Raw genomic sequence first — 16,914 nt, 5'->3', positions numbered from 1 at the left:
TTTACCTTACTATTAGATTGAGAGCTTCCTGAGGTCAGGAATTTCATTTAACTGATTACATAAATCTGATTGTAACAAGAGCAAAGCCATGCCGTTCTCTGGTAGAAGTTGATGATGATGGTGGTGGTGATGGGAATGGCCCCTGCTTTCTAGGAGGTTATGATGTCAGAATCTCTGCATTAAGTTAAAAAGAATCGTTTGAAGAAAATTGATTCCTTTATGCAAGAACTTGGAAGCTTTATATTTTGTTGGGTTGCATTATCTTTCTTTATATGTATTGCTTGTATTTCCAAGGTTGCTCTATGCCGGATATTAATGGTCTCAAAAATATTAATCAGCCCACCAATTATCTTCATATCTACCCCTGCACCTTAATACAGCACTTGCCATGTAGTAAGTCCTTAATAAATATAATAATTATTATTCATTATTGCTGTCTCCAATGACTGTCAGTCTTCTCACCCCACTGAGGCATAGCTGGAAAAATTGAAATGTTAGCAGTTCTTTCAAAGAACGGGGAGCTGCTCTGTCAGAGCATTAAACATTCCAGCACTTAGAAGAGTGCTTGGCACATAGTAAGCACTTAACAGATGCCGTTATTTTAATCGTCACTATTTGGAGAACCAAAAATAGAGGGAAATTCAAATCCTTGTTTACTTATCATGAGTCATGGTATTCCTTAAGCCCCCAAGGGTTGCAGTGTACCTTACTAAGTGCTTAGGAGATAAAACAGAGTGAAAGTTCTAGACTGTAAGCTCCTTGTGCTTAGAACAGTGCTTGGCACATAGTAAGTGCTTAACAAATGCCAACATTATTATTATTCTTGTGGGCAGGGAATGTGTCTGTTTATTGTTATAGTACAGTGCTCTGCACGCAGCTTTCAAAAAGTACGTTTGACTGACTGACTGAAAAGCAATGATCTCTGCCCAGGAAGACTGTACATTCTAATGGGAGAGAGGCAGACAAAACATATTTGCATGTAATCGGCATAAATAATCGAATATACATATCTATCCAAGTGCCGAGGATGGTAATAAGTCATACAGAAGTGTAAGAGATCCGTGAAATATTACCAATTGAACAAGAATAGATACAATCTCTGGATGGTGTTTTCCAGGGGTGATTCTGTACCCCATAAACCATTACATTTGAGCAAATGTGAGACCTTATTCATTTCACCTATGCCATGCTAATAAAATACCTCAGATTGAGCAGTTCCATCAAGTCTCAGTAGCTGGCATTGTGCCCCCACAGACTCTCTCAGATGGAGACTTTATAATTATTGGACTAGCCTACATAATTACACTAATAAGATGAGTATCCTGGAAGCCATATAAGAACCATATTTTTCAGGATTTGAAAGCATATTGAATGGCAGTGCTGTAAATATAAAACTAATAACGATAATTCTTTGCACTCATAGCAACCTTAAAGGCTTGCTTTCATGAATTAGCCCCCTATTCCTTTATTTTTATAATGGTCAACTATACAGCTTCCTTCAGATCCCCCAATCCTACAGTCTGTAATAGGCTCTTTTCTGAAGTTGCCTAAACTTCAGATTAGGCAGAGTTGAGAAGTTCAGTCTTTATATGTAAACGGTTGTGTTCCCAGTTAAAGTTGAAGACAAGGGTGTGTGGGAGAAGCCTGGGGGACCATTTCTGTTAGTACTGTAGAAAATCTATGGTTTGGTAGTGTAAGTTCCTTGTGGACAGTGCCTTGGGCTTCTGTTGGTTTTTCCCAGGCACTAATATGGTGCATTGCATTCACTACGCACTAAGTGAATACCATAATGCCTTCTCCTCCTCCTCCTTCTCCTCCTCCTCCTTCTCCTCCTCTTCCTACTCTAGGGCATCTTTCATGTTGACATTCCCAGAAGTTTCCTAAACAGATTGAACTATGAAGTTCCCTCATCCTCTCTAAACCCCAGTTCCTTTATTATTTACTTATGAGAGCTTCTAGAAGGTGGAATCTAGTCCCTTGGCAACTCAAGAAGCAGTGTGGCCTAATGGATAAAGCATGGGTCTGGGAGTCAGAAAGACCTGGGTTCTGATCCTGGCTCCGCCTCTCTCTGCTGTGTGACCTTGGGCAAGTTGTTTCATTTCCCTGTGCCTTGGTTACCTTGTCTACAGACGGGGAATTAAGACTGTGAGCCCCATGTGGGACATGGACTGTGCCCAGACTGATTAGCTTGTATATATCCCAGCCTGGCATATAGTAAGTGCTTAACAAATATCATAAAAATTTCAAATTCTTCTTGTACATTTTTTCCATGAAGTACTTCTGTGGAAGCTCCATATTCAGGCTTTCTACCCCAGAGATGGCTTCATCCTAAAAGACAAAGGAGAGAAAAAGATCAGTAGAATGGAATTCCCCTATTATCTAAAGATTTGTGTTTCCAAATCAGTTGATTATCCAAACCTCAGTCAGCTTGGATACTAATAAGAAAATAAAACTTGAATGATCTCATTTGATCAAGATAGCCAAACCCAAATTGCTCTGCCCCCAGCTTTAAATAGCATGGCTCAGTGGAAAGAGCACGGTTTTGGGAGTCAGAGGTCATGAGTTCAAATCCCGGTGCAGCTGTTTATCAGCTGTGTGACTTTGGGCAAGTTACTTAACTTCTCTGTGCCTCAGTTACCTCATCTGTAAAATGGGGATTAAGACTGTGAGCCCCACGTGGGACAACCTGATCATCTTGTATCCTCCCCAGCACTTAGAACAGTGCTTTGCACATAGTAAGCGCTTAACAAATGCCATATTTCTTTTTTATATGAGAACAAAGTCCCTGAGGGCTCCATTTTGCTGTTTTTGTCTCCCAGAGAGGGCACACATCTAACGCACGGTTCCTTCAAGCATCCCAAGGAGGTAGGATGCCAGGCTGGGAAGAAGCGTGGCTGAGGGTAAAGAGCCCGGAACTGAGAGTCAGAGGAGCTGGGTTCTAATCCTGACTCCATCACTTGTCTGCTGTGTGACCTTAGGTAAGCCACGGAACTTCTCTGTGCCTCAGTTACCTCATCTGTAAAATGGAGAGTCAATCCTTCTCCTTCTTGTGAGCCCCATGTGGGACAGGAACTGTGTTCACCCTGATTAAATTGAATCTACCCCAGCGATTAGAACAGTGCTTGGCACATAGTAAGCACTTAACAAGTACCCTAATTATTATAAGCTAATCAGGCTTAGAAAGGTACTGCTTATGTTTTTATAAAGGCATTTAAGATTTTGGGGTCAAGGAGCATTGGGCTATGTTCAGGAGCCAGCCAAATTCCAGCTGTAAAATGATCAGTTTAATATTTTCTTTAGCAAATTGACTCTTTTCTGAATAGATGGCAATTAGAACAGATTCTCTAGAACAGAGTATTGGAAAATTAAATATCCTGAAAAGGGTTTTTACTGAAGCCATCTCCCAATGTACATAGTAAAGTATTACCATCATTAATATTATAAGCAATTAAATGAAAATCTAAGCAGGCGGTGATTCACGATCATTTTTCTGTTATTTCTCCTGAAAAGTTTGGGAGGTAAATTTTATACTAAGAAATAAGGTTGCATGTTATTGTCTACTAAAGCACTGTTAAGCCCTGTCTTCAGCTAGAGAATGTCATCCTTTGAATTCCTATTGACAGAAGTAATGTCCTGAATCTTAATGCAAATTTTCACTTGGCATGTGCTCAAATCAAAGCAACTGGGAAGCAATCTTTGATGAAGAGTCCTTTAGGTAAGGGACCAGAAAATCACATTCTTCCCAGTCTGTCCTACTGTTTTACTGATCATAAAGCTTGAAGTGTAGGACTAGGCATTACTCCCTCTTGTCATAAACTATCCAATTATTGAAAATTAGCTAATTCCCTATAGCGGATGAATCATTAAATATATAGTAAATAATGAGGTTAATTAATTTAACCCCTTCTAATTAGGAAACTAATTAAATCTGAAAATTAAACCTGGAAAAGGAGAGACCTTAGAGTTATTATCCTGCATTTAGCTATGTACACCAATTGTCTTTTCAGCCTTTACCAACTCTGTAGAAAAATAGACTTCATTTTAGCCTGCTGTCAGAAAAGTGCTTACGTATTCACAAGACTGAGGGAGGAAAATTCAAATTCTCTAATAGGGAAAAAACACCCACCTTTATGGTAGTGTTCAACTTCCTTTTAATTTGAATGCTTTTAAATCAGGTCCTCTGAAAAAAAAATCTGAAATTTCATCTGGAATGATTAACTTTTAAATGCTTGTAAAATAAATGGGCATCACCTAAGTAAATTTCAAGTCTAAACAACCAAACATAATTGGAATAATCCATGGAAAACAACTATCAATCAACAGTTTTTGTTGAACATCTATTGTACGCAGAGCACTGAACTAAGTGCTTCAGAGAGTGATCCCTGCCTTAGAGGAGTTTACAATTTAATGGTGAAGTAAGGCACATAAATTGTTTACAAATAATGGGAGCAGGAGGAAAAACAACTGGAGGCAGCAATCAATCAATCAATCGTATTTATTGAGCACTTACTATGTGCACAGCACTGTACTACATGCTTGGGAGGGTACAGTATAACAGAGTTAGAAGACAGGTTCCCTCCCCACAGTGAGTTTACAGTCCAGAGGGGGATCCAGGCAGTAATATAAATACATAAATTATAGATATTTAGATAAGTGACGTGGGGCTGAGGGAGGGCTGAATAAAGGGTGCACGTCCAAGTGCAAGGGTGAGCAAAAATATGTAAGGATGAAATATGAGTAAATAAGTGAATTGATATATATATGTGTCAGTCAGTCGTATTTACTGAGCACTCACTTTGTGCAGAGAACTGTACTAAGCACTTGGGAGAGTACAATTCATTCATTCATTCAATAGTATTTATTGAGCGCTTACTATGTGCAGAGCACTGTACTAAGCGCTTGGGATGAACAAGTCGGCAACAGATAGAGACAGTCCCTGCCGTTTGACGGGCTTACAGTCTAATCGGGGGAGACGGACAGACGAGAACAATGGCAATAAATAGAGTCAAGGGGAACATCTCGTAAAAACAATGGCAACTAAATAGAATCAAGGCGATGTACAATTCATTAACAAAATAAATAGGGTAACGAAAATATATACAGTTGAGCGGACGAGTACAGTGCTGTGGGGATGGGAAGGGAGAGGTGGAGGAGCAGAGGGAAAAGGGGAAAAAGAGGGTTAAGCTGCGGAGAAGTAAAGGGGGGATGGCAGAGGGAGTAGAGGGAGAAGAGGAGCTCAGTCTGGGAACGCCTCTTGGAGGAGGTGAGTTTTAAGTAGGGTTTTGAAGAGGGAAAGAGAATCAGTTTGGCGGAGGTGAGGAGGGAGGGCGTTCCAGGACCGCGGGAGGACGTGACCCAGGGGTCGATGGCGGGATAGGCGAGACCTAGGGACGGTGAGGAGGTGGGTGGCGGAGGAGCGGAGCGTGTGGGGTGGGTGGTAGAAAGAGAGAAGGGAGGAGAGGTAGGAAGGGGCAAGGTGATGGAGAGCCTTGAAGCCTAGAGTGAGGAGTTTTTGTTTGGAGCGGAGGTCGATAGGCAACCACTGGAGTTGTTTAAGAAGGGGAGTGACATGCCCAGATCATTTCTGCAGGAAGATGAGCCGGGCAGCGGAGTGAAGAATATAACAATATAGCAGACAAAAGAGCTGGATGGGAATAAACATACGAGTGCTTAGTGTAGCTGTTGGTTTGATATGAGGACTAGTAGGGGAAGACTTGGGGGAGGGAAAACTGGATAATATCTTGTCTCTTGGCGAAGTTGTCTGCCCTGTTTAAAAGCAGGCATTTTGGATTGCAAACCTGCTGACCAAATTCACTGGAAGTGTAGACGGTTGAAGCATATCGCTGCAGAAGGGGAACAGCCATTTTTGTGGTTAGCCCCAGGCTCAGCAGGGACTAGGAGTTCAAGGTGGCAGAGGGTCTGGGTGTGTTGGACATTCTCTGTTACTATCACACTGGCATATCATGCTGGCATCGCATCTGACCCTTGCTACCTGTGTGGTCACTTGTTGCCACTGCTGAAGTCTCTATATGTGACAACAGGTCCAACCACCCAACCAATCAATCAGTCATATTTATTGAACGTTTACTATGTGCAAAGCTGGGGAGAGTACAGTATAACAGAACTGGCAGACACAGTCGCCTGCCCACAACAAACTTACAGTCTGGGGGGAGACAGACATTGAAATAAATTATGGAGATGTACATGACTGCTGTGGGGCTGAGGGAGGGGTGAATAAAGGGCACAAATCTGAGTGCAAGGGTGATGCAGAAGGGAGTGGGGGGAGAAGAAATCGGCTCTAGTTGGGAAAGGCCTCTTGAAGGAGATGCCCAAGTTTGCCCCCATGGATGGAGGGAGGATCTGCCATTATCCATCTTGATATAAAGCATACTCATAGTAGTAAGAGTAATAATTGTAATAATAGTAATGGTATTGAGTGACTACTGAATGCAGTGCAGTGTACTCAACACGTGACAAAGTACCAAAGAAGCACAGAACATATTCCCTGCCCACAAAGATTTTTATAGCCTAAGAGCTTACCTTCTAATGGATTCCAAAGAACTGATAAAGAAGCCTGTACAGTGATTTTATGTTCCCGTTGGGGTTTCTGCATCAAAAGGAACCTCTAAGGTGAACTGCCCAGGCGAGTGCAGAGTTCTAATATTCACTGAAAATTACCCTGTAAACTCCCACAATCCTCGCTTTGTATAGTGTACGAGACAAGAAATCTGCCCAGAAGGTCAAAGAGCTAAAAAAAAAGGTTGAATTGAACCAAGACTTAATAGAAAGGATAAAAAATAGAAGACAGAAGAGCAGCAGAGAGGAAAATTATGTAAACTCACTGTAGCGACAGAAATGTTAGACCAAAGCGCTATGGTGCTGTGAAGACAGAGGGGGAAATAAGAAAACAAGCAAGTGTAGAGTGTGAAATACAATACTTGTGCTTCCCCTGCTGGCTCTGCAGGAGTTAAACAAGCATCCTTGCTAGAATCTTTTTTGTGAGATGAGATCTCACAGACTAACAAAACCGAATTGCCACTGGCAAAATCTAAATAATACATTGTGAAAAATCCTTATCTTTAAAGGGCCGTCAGGAGGTGAAACAAGCTACCATGTAGATCTATGAAACAATTCTGGGTGGGATGCCTGGGAAAGCTAGATGGGGAACAGAAATCAAATACTGGATGCAGCGGTCGATCAGCAGCCGTCTCCAAATTTCAAATTCAGTGAGTGGGCAGTGGTACGAGATGGGGTTCATTAAGGTTTCTGGCCTCGCACTAGCAAGCCATACATTCTATCAGTTTATCAGAGGTATTCATTGAGCATCTCTGAGCGTTAGATCCTGGGTCTTAACTTTAAGGTCTGGAGTCCTGAGTTGAGGTCTTCGTTGGAAAATTATTCAGATAATTCAGACCAAAAAGTATACTTTGGCTTAAATGGCTCTTCAGACAAAACAGAAAACAAAATACTTCAATCAATCAAGCGTATTTATTGAGCGCTCACTGTATGCAAAGCCCTGTATCAAGTGCTTGGGAGAGTACAATATAATAATGTTGGTAGACAGGATACCTGCCCACAAGTTTATAGTCTACTAGAAGAAGCAGACATTGAAATAAACTACAGATAGGGGAAATGGCAGGGTAAAAGGATATGGACATAAGTGCAGGGGGCTGAGGGTGGGGTGAATATCAGGTGCTTAAAGGGTGCAGATCTAAGTGCCTAGATGACCAGAAGGGAGGGCCAATAGGGGAAATGAGGGCCTAATTGGAGAAGGCCATTTTGGAGAAGATGTGGTTTTTAGGAGGGTTTTGGAGGTGAGGAGAAAGGTGATCTGTCAGATATTAAGGGGGAGGGAGTTCCATGCCAGAGGGAGGATGTGGGCAATGGGTTGGCAAGAGATAGATGAGAATGAGCTGCAGTGAGAAAGTTGGCATTATTAATATTTTTTTGATAATTTTCAAGTGTAGTCTTGGCCTGAGAGTCAATCTCAGTGTAGACCCAGACTAGGCACCTTCCCTAAGACTACAAAATGGGCCAGTTCTGTTATACTATTTGGATAATTTTGGACCTGAAAAACCCAGATAATGGATTCCAGAATGTATTTTTGACCTGAATTATCCAGTTAATTTTCTACTGCAAATGTACTATGGGTAAAATGAAAAAAAACCCTCAAATCCTCAGATTAAATTTTAGCATTTCTAGGAATTGGCCAGGTGAGAGTAGGACCCGATAGTAGGTACTTGGCCTTTGTGTTCAGAGGTGGCACTAGGATAGTGAACTTGATTTACGGATTTATGGTGGATGTAGCATTTGCTATTGCAGGACTTGTGTGGTCATTTTATTCTTCCTCCTGATAACACAATCTTCCCATGGGTCAAGTAGGTATGGCCAAAAAGATTAATGTCCTGGCCCTCTCAGAGGTCAAAGTGAGCCAGGGCCACTTTCAGTCTCTGGAGGCCCCTAGCTATATTTAAAAAAAAATACTTTGGAAAAATCTTTCTGAAATCTTCTAGATGCAACTGATTTAAAATGTGGAGCTTCAAACTTTTTTCTCTTATTCTTTCAGTATGCACGTTTCACAACTTGTTTTTCATGACATGCCAAAAAATTAACAAGTGTCTAAATCTGAAAACCCTTTTAAGCTTGAAGCCCAGGCCAAATGGCCGTCCTGGCCTCAGCTCTGATTGGCCCTGCCAGTGACAGCCCCTTCAGTTTTGGGCACACGTAAAGACTGCCATACTGGATGAAGATTTGCTATTGCAGGCCTTGTGTGGTTTCTTTTTTTTTTTAATTCTTCTTCCTAATAACAGAATCTTCCCTGGAGCCAGGTAGTTAGGCTGGGGCCAGGATAGGGAGAGGATGTAGGGCAGAGCTGCAGGACTTCAGTTCTCAGTCGTGAATACTTGTGAGCCAATCAGGATAGGCTGAGTGATCTTAAGACAGAGTTGCTAAACTGGGTCAAAAAATGTTAGCTACAATTCCCCCATGGACAGCAACGAGGAAGGAAGCAAAAGAGCAGTGAAGCCACAGTAGCAACTTCTCAAATTAAAATGCTTTTTTTCCCCCCCAACTTGTGTCTACCGTGTTGTCTGGCATCGTTCTTACTGCTTCGTGTTCAGACTGTCACAGGAGTTTCAGATGGGTCCTGTACTTTCTTTCATGACTTGAAAAACTTTCCTTATGTTCATTTCTAAAAGATTCAGTCCCTGTGTATCTGAAGTGTGATGTCCTACAGTTCATTTGTTGTGGAGGTAATTGGAATCTTTGTATTGATTCACTTCTTTATTGAAATTGCCATTTGTCCCCATTTTTGAGGCTTTTGGAAGGCATTACTTTTGGTGATTATAAGGTATCTTCTTTTTCCTTTCTTTCTCAGCATATCTACCCTCTCCATCAAATTAAATTTGGTCTCTGTGATTTTTATTTATCATAACTGGCTAAGAGGTATAATTTTGGTCATGATTGACACACTCTTAATGAACCTTTTTTTTTTTTGCTCAAAACTGGTTTGATTCTGGTCTTCCCTTGTGTCTGCTTCCTCTGATTAAAAGAAACCACAAGGTCAGGCTGCTGTTCACATTCAAGAAAGTCTGTCAGGGTGATGGAATTTCAACCGTCAGCTGGGTTCCTTATTCCTCTGGCACAACAAAGTGGGCTGGGCTGGCTGGACAGTATACCATCAGCTGGTTGTCGGGGAGGAGGGCGTGTTTCACCTTTTAAAGGATTCTCCATTTCTAATTCGAAGTAATACGTGCTTGGATATCATTTTAAGTTCTTCAGTTTGTCTGGCTAGTCACGCCTTTTAAAATGAAGGGGCGAGTGGAGCAATTATATTCTGAATATGGCAATAAAAGGGTTGAAGTTGAAAATCCTAGATTTATAACCCGGTATGACATTTCCTTTCCAGGCACATAAAATATTATGATTGTTAATAATTTAAATATATCTTTAGGTAGTTAAAGTTTTGAAATTAATGAGAATATACAGAGGCGGCTCAGCTCTTTTGCCTAAGGAACCATCTTCAAGTCTTCAGAAATTTTTAACTCTGTCTTCTTCAGTGACCTGCTAGATGACCTTCAAGGAAATATTTGGGCTTTGATGTACTTTAACTGCAAAGTAAGATTATTAGCATTAGCCTAGAATGTTTCGATAATGGGGAAATGGCTGTTTAAAAATATAAAGGACTATAAAAATTTTTATGGAAAATAAGCAAAAAGAAAACACTAACAAATTTTAAGAAGAGATTAGTGAGAGGTATATTTTTGGCTCTGCATAAAAATTAGGACTACTAGGAAAGCCTAGAGTTGGGTGAAAATAAAGCAGAGGGAACAAAACCATATACTGATTTTGTGAAAAGTTTCCCACCTTACCTTGTACTGATAGAACTGGTTAGCCTTTTTCCCTCTTTTCCTTTTCTCCAAGAGGAAAGGTAGGGATAATGGCCAATTAAAAAAAGCCTGAAGGAATGAATTAATCTGCTGCAAGAAGGTGCCGCAGAGTAATTAAAAAAAAAACCTTGATTAAAGAAAGCTTTCAAATTATTTTCCTTCTGATCTCACAGAGCTCATCTGCCTAGAACTGGTTTTCAGCCTGGGCTTATGGAAAGCAAATTCACAGTCTCTGCTTTTTTTAAGAAGTGGACCTGTGTGTCAGGAGAAAGGAAGGAAGGAATTTCTTGTTAGCATGGAAAAGTTGCTTTGAAATCCAAAAATGACGGTGTCTCCCTTCACGAATGACGGATTTGGTGATTTCAAGATGAGAACGTGGGCCGTGAAAGTGACTCTAGTGCTAACGGCTTGAATCAGCCCCACTCAGTCACACGCTCTGGTCCCTGCCTCCTGTGGGAGCACCAAGTGCAACAAGTAAATAATAATGTTAATAATAATGTTGGTATTTGTTAAGCGCTTACTATGTGCAGAGCACTGTTCTAAGCGCTGGGATAGACACAGGGGAATCAGGTTGTCCCACGTGGGGCTCACAGTCTTAATCCCCATTTTACAGATGAGGGAACTGAGGCACGGAGAAGTTAAGTGACTTGCCCACAGTCACACAGCTGACAAGTGGCAGAGCTTGGGATTCGAACTCATGAGCCCTGACTCCAAAGCCCGTGCTCTTTCCACTGCGCCACGCTGCTTCTCAGTAAATAGTAAATAGTAAATAGTAAAAGTAAATAGGCAGGCAGGGATGCAGCTCACTGCTAACTGCATCTCTTTGGTCTTCACCCACACTAGGCAACTAGAGGCAGATCAGGGACAAGAAGAGCTCGGGTCTCTTCAGCTGCAGAGCGGGGCTCTTTCTACTGGACTCAACAGGGTTACTGATCCTGGGAAAATGGGGAGAATCTGTCCACGCCTATGGGTTTCTTTGTGCACTGGCAAAGTACTTACTGATTTGAGATGTGCGGTGAGGTTGTAAATATGTAAATGAACAAAGGGTTTTTTTTTAACCTTGAATTCATTTCCCCCCACTTTGTATAATGTGTAGGTCTACCAACTTACGAATAGATGCAAAATAAGATCTTAAAGAAAAGGAACATCTAATTTAAATGATCAGTATCAATATTTATTAACTGCCTCGGTGTTTATTGTGCCTTGCTGGCCTATACACATTTTAACATTTATACAGACGTGGGGCCTGCCCTCGGGAAGTTTAAATTATACAACAGGCATAATGAACAAAGAAACGCATACATTCCAAACCAGTATGAAACGGTACCGGTTTGCTATAAAAACCAGAGCAAAAGTTATGGTAATTACCAAGCTTTGGAGCTCATAGCTTTTGTGGGAGGATAGACAGATCGTCTGTTGGAATTGGAATAACATAAACCGTGGCATTACTGGGTTAGATCAACACTCCAACCAGTCCAGCTATTTTGCCTCCAACAGTCACCTCTGGGAGTTTGGAGAAACGGGGTGATGGTTAACCCTCTTGTTACCCATCCATCAAATAGTTATGGATATACCATGCGTCATGTCTAATTTTTTATCCCATACCCCTAACTTTTCTTCTAAATTCTTTATAGTCTTTTTATCCATGGATTTCTCCAAATCCTCCTCAAAATCAATAAAATTGAATGCTTACTGTGTCAAGAACACTGTACTGACCACTTAAGAATACAGGAGATAAGATCCTTGCCCTCAAGGAGTTTACAATCTAGTGGAGGAACCTACTTTACCCTTGGCCTGAACTACTTCAATCAATGGTAGTTAATGGGCGCTTACTGTGTGCAGAATACTATGCTAATCATTTGGGAGAGTACAATACAACAGAATTGGTAGGCACTTTGCCTGCCTACAATGGGTTTACAAGCTAGAGATGAGTTTACAGTCTTGAGTTAAATGATTATCCCTGATTCGGTTTAGTCAGGGAAAGCTTGATGCAGGAGGTAGATTCCAGCTCTTGCAAAAGAGGGAAGTTGGGAGGGTCCTTAAAATAAGCAGTAGAGAACATTTGAGTGGGGATTAATAATACTCATGTCTGTACTGGAGAAACTAAGTCCAGGTTGAATAAAGTTCACAGATTACAAATGCTTCTTAAAAAGCACTAGTAGGATCTGTGAGCCAGTTGGGATCCCATTCAACTTGGTAGGTTGTGTTTGTGGAGAAAATTGGGATTATGGAGGGGTTTTTTTGTGCACACCTCCTGATGGGCTGGTAAAAAGATGGACAACAGCACCATGTGCTTTCTCTCTTCCGTTGCTGTACTTGTTGAGTTATGGGACCTGCCCGAATGCTACCTGGTTTGACAGTGGAATAAAGGGACAGGGCCAGGCAGAGGCGTATAATAATAATTGTGGTATTTGTTAAGCGCCTCCTATGTGCCAAGCACTGTTCTAAGCGCTGGGGTACATACAAGCCCAATATATGAGTTTAAGCAGCCTGGGGCAGCCAGCAAAAGCTGCTATTTCAAATCAACTGAGTCAATTTTTCTACTTAATCATTCCAGGCCATTACCAACTGTACTTTATAAGCCATAGCAAGTTTTCTAAAAAAAACCTTAAAACCTCATATCCCTAATTTATTTACAATACTGACTGTCTCTCCCTCTAGACTGTATGTTGTGGGTAGGAAATGTGTCTACTAATTCTTTTATATTGTACTCTCCCAAGCACTTAGTACAGTGCTCAGCGTACAGTATTATATACGACTGATTGCTCGATTGAAAATGCCTGGGAAATGTTAGACCTTCACTGACTGCTGTCGCTGGAACAGGATGGCAATACAGTTCTAATAATAATGATAATAATGGCATTTGTTAAGCGCTTACTATGTGCAAAGCACTGTTCTAACTGCTGGGGATGATACAAAGTGATCAGGTTGTCCCATGTGGGGCTCACAGTCTTCATCCCCATTTTACAGATGAGATAACTGAGGTCCACAGAAGTGAAGTGACTTGCCCAGAGTCACACAGCTGACAAGCAACGGAGCTGGGATTAGAACCCATGACCTCTGACTCCCAAGCCCGGGCTCTTTCCACTGAGCCACGCTGCTTCTCTTCTATTCTATTGTCCTGTACTCTCCCATAATAATAATAGTAATAATAATAACATGGCATTTGTTAAGCGCTTACTATGTGCCAGGCACTGTGGTGTAGACAAGCAAATTGGGCTGGACGCAGTCCCTGTCCCGTGTGGGGCTCACAGTCTCAATCCCCATTTTACAGAGGAGGGAACTGTGGCCCAGAGAAGTGAAGTGACTCGCTCAAGGTCACACAGCAGAGGTGTCGTAACCACCGCCCCCTCCCAGGGTGTGCAATGCGGGGAAGGAGAGCGGCCCGGGGGTGCCTTGATAAGAGGCCTTCCCAGCCTGATCCCCCCTTTCCCTCTGCTCCCCTTCCCCTCAGCACTGTGCTCATTTGTATATATTATTTATTACCCTATTTATTTTGTTAATGAGGTGTACATCCCCTCGATTCTATTTATCTTGATGATGTTGTCTTTTTTGTTTTGTTCTCTTTTGCCCTGCTGTCTCCCCCGTTTAGACTGTGAGCGCGTCATTGGGCAGGGATGGTCTCTCTCTGTTGCCGAATTGTCCATTCCAAGCGCTTAGTCCAGTGCTCTGCACATAGTAAGCGCTCAATAAATACTATTGAATGAATTTATTGAGCGCTTCCCTTGCGCAGAGCACTGGACCAAGCACTTCATTCATTCAATCACCCAAACGTATCGTTTAGACTGTGAGCCCGTCGTTGGGCAGGGATGGTCTCTGTTGCCGAATTGTCCATTCCAAGCGCTTAGTCCAGTGCTCTGCACATAATAAGCGCTCAATAAATACTACTGAATGAATTTATTAAGCGCTTCCCTTGAGCAGAGCACCGGACCAAGTGCTTCATTCATTCATTCAATCACCCAAAAGTATCGTTTAGCCTGTGAACCCATCGTTGGGCAGGGAGAGTCTCTATCTGTTGCCCAATTATCCATTCCAAGCACTTAGTCCAGTGCTCTGCACATAGTCAGCGCTCAATAAATACGATTGAATGATGTTCCTGTCCGAGGGGGGCTGCTTTGCAGGCCTAGGCCTGCCCGGGCGTCGGTCTGCGCCACTGGGTCTTGCTGAAAGCGCCGAGGGGAGGGTGGGCAATTTCAATTCGGTCTTATTTACTGAGCGCCTAATGCGTGCAGACCACTGTCCTGAGCGCTTGGACAGTACAGTATAGGGTTACCGAACTGGGTTCGGTAATAGGTACTATTAATACCTAGTATTAATTAGTATTATATACTATATATATACTACAGAGAAGCAGCGTGGCTCAGTGGAAAGAGCCCAGGCTTGGGAGTCAGAGGTCATGGGTTTGAATCCCAGCTCTGCCACTTGTCAGCTGTGTGACTGTGGGCAAGTCACTTAACTTCTCTGTGCCTCAGTTACCTCATCTGTAAAATGGGGATTAACTGTGAGCCTCACGTGGGACAACCTGATCACCCTGTATCTACCCCAGCGCTTAGAACAGTGCTCTGCGCATAGTAAGCACTTAATACCAACATTATTATTATAATATACTATAGTATAATATATTACAGTATACTATATACTATAGTATAATGTACTATATACTAGTTTTATTCCTTTAACTATATATTATATACTATAGTATAATATACTATACACTATAGACTAGTTTTGCTCTCTTTTACTGTATACACTGTTTACTATCATGGGTTTGAATCCCAGCTCTGCCACTTGTCAGCTGTGTGGCTGTGGGCAAGTCACTTAACTTCTCTGTGCCTCACTTACCTCATCTGTAAAATGGGGATGAAGATTGTGAGCCTCATGTGGGATAACCTGATTACCTTGTATACCCCAGCGCTTAGAACAGTGCTCTGCACAGAGTAAGTGCTTAACAAATACCAACATTATTATTATTATTATAGTATAATATACCATATACTATAGTATACTATACTATATACTATAGTATAATGTACTATATACTATATACACCGTTTACTATAGTATAATATACTATATACTATACACTAGTTTTGTTCTCTTTTACTATATACTATATACACTGTTTACTATAGTATACTATATACTATAGTATACCATACACTATAGTATAATACACTATACACTAGTTTTGTTTTCTTTTACTATATACAATACACACTGTTTAGTATACTATATACTATAGTATAATATACTATATATTAGAGAAGCAGCGTGGCTCAGTGGAAAGAGCACGGGCTTGGGAGTCGGAGATCACGGGTTCGACTCCCGCCTCTGCCCCTTGTCAGCTGTGGGACTGCGGGCAAGTCACTTCCCTTCTCTGGCCCTCAGTTATCTCATCTGTCAAATGGGGAGGAAGACTGTGAGCCCCCCCCGTGGGGCAACCTGACTCCCCTGCGCCGGCCCCGGCGCTTAGAACAGCGCTCGGCACCTAGTAAGCACTTAACACCCCCCCCCCATTATTATTATAGCGTAATGCACTCTACACTAGTTTTGTCGTCTGTTACTATATACTAGATACACTGTATGCTATAGTATGCTATACGGTATACTATAGTATAATACCTAGTATTAATACCTGGTAACAGGGTTACCGAATAGGCTGATAGGGTTCCAGTGGGGTAATTGAATACTATGGAATTGGATAATAGAGGCAATGGGGGGGGGGGGAGGGGGGCCTGCCGCGGGGGCGGACGGGAAAAAAAGAAAAAGTCTGCTTTTCCCGGGGCCCGGGCCGCCGCGGGACCGGCTCCCGCACCGCACAACCCCCGCACATCCCCCCGCACGCCGCGCCCGAATCGTCCTCCTCCTCCTCCTCTTCCTCCGCCGCGGCCCAGCCCGCGCTTCACACGGAGGCGGCCGGGCCGCCCGGGCCAGGCCGCCCCTCCCTCTGTCCGTGTCTGCCTGCCTGTCGGTCAGGGGGGCGTACATCTATACACACATTTATATCAATATCTACATTTATTTATACGTAGATAGAAACATAATATGCGCACGCAAGGACGCGGGTGCGTGCGGCTGTGGAGGTGTGGGAGTGAGTGTGCGCGGGCGAGCGTGTGTTGGTGGGCGGGGCGCGCCCTGCCCCGGGCTGTACCACTGTGCGCCCCCCCCCCCGCGCGGGGGGGGCCGCTTCTCTCCTGGCCCGGCCTCTCCCGTCGGCGGCGCGGGACGGGCGGATCGGGCGCCGCCCCGTCGAGGTTGCCGGCGAAGCTCCCACCCGGGCCCGGTCGGCCCGAGCCCCGCGGGGAGGCGGCGCGGGGCGGGGGGCCGAGGCCTCTCTCCCGGGCCTCCCCCGCCGGCGGGCGGCGAATGGTACGTCCCGCGGGGCGCGCGCGGCTCCCGCGCTTCGGGCGCTCGGAGTGGGGGGAGGGGGCGGGGAAGCGGGGCCCCGGGTTGGTGGAGACTCCGCCGGGACCGGCCGACGGGGGGGAGGGGGCGGCCCCGGGACCCCGCTGGGGGGCTGCGGCCG

This window comes from Ornithorhynchus anatinus, chromosome 13 (assembly GCF_004115215.2).
Source record: "Ornithorhynchus anatinus isolate Pmale09 chromosome 13, mOrnAna1.pri.v4, whole genome shotgun sequence".
NCBI classification, from domain to species: Eukaryota; Metazoa; Chordata; class Mammalia; order Monotremata; family Ornithorhynchidae; genus Ornithorhynchus; species Ornithorhynchus anatinus.
Note: the sequence above shows the minus strand (reverse complement) of the source record.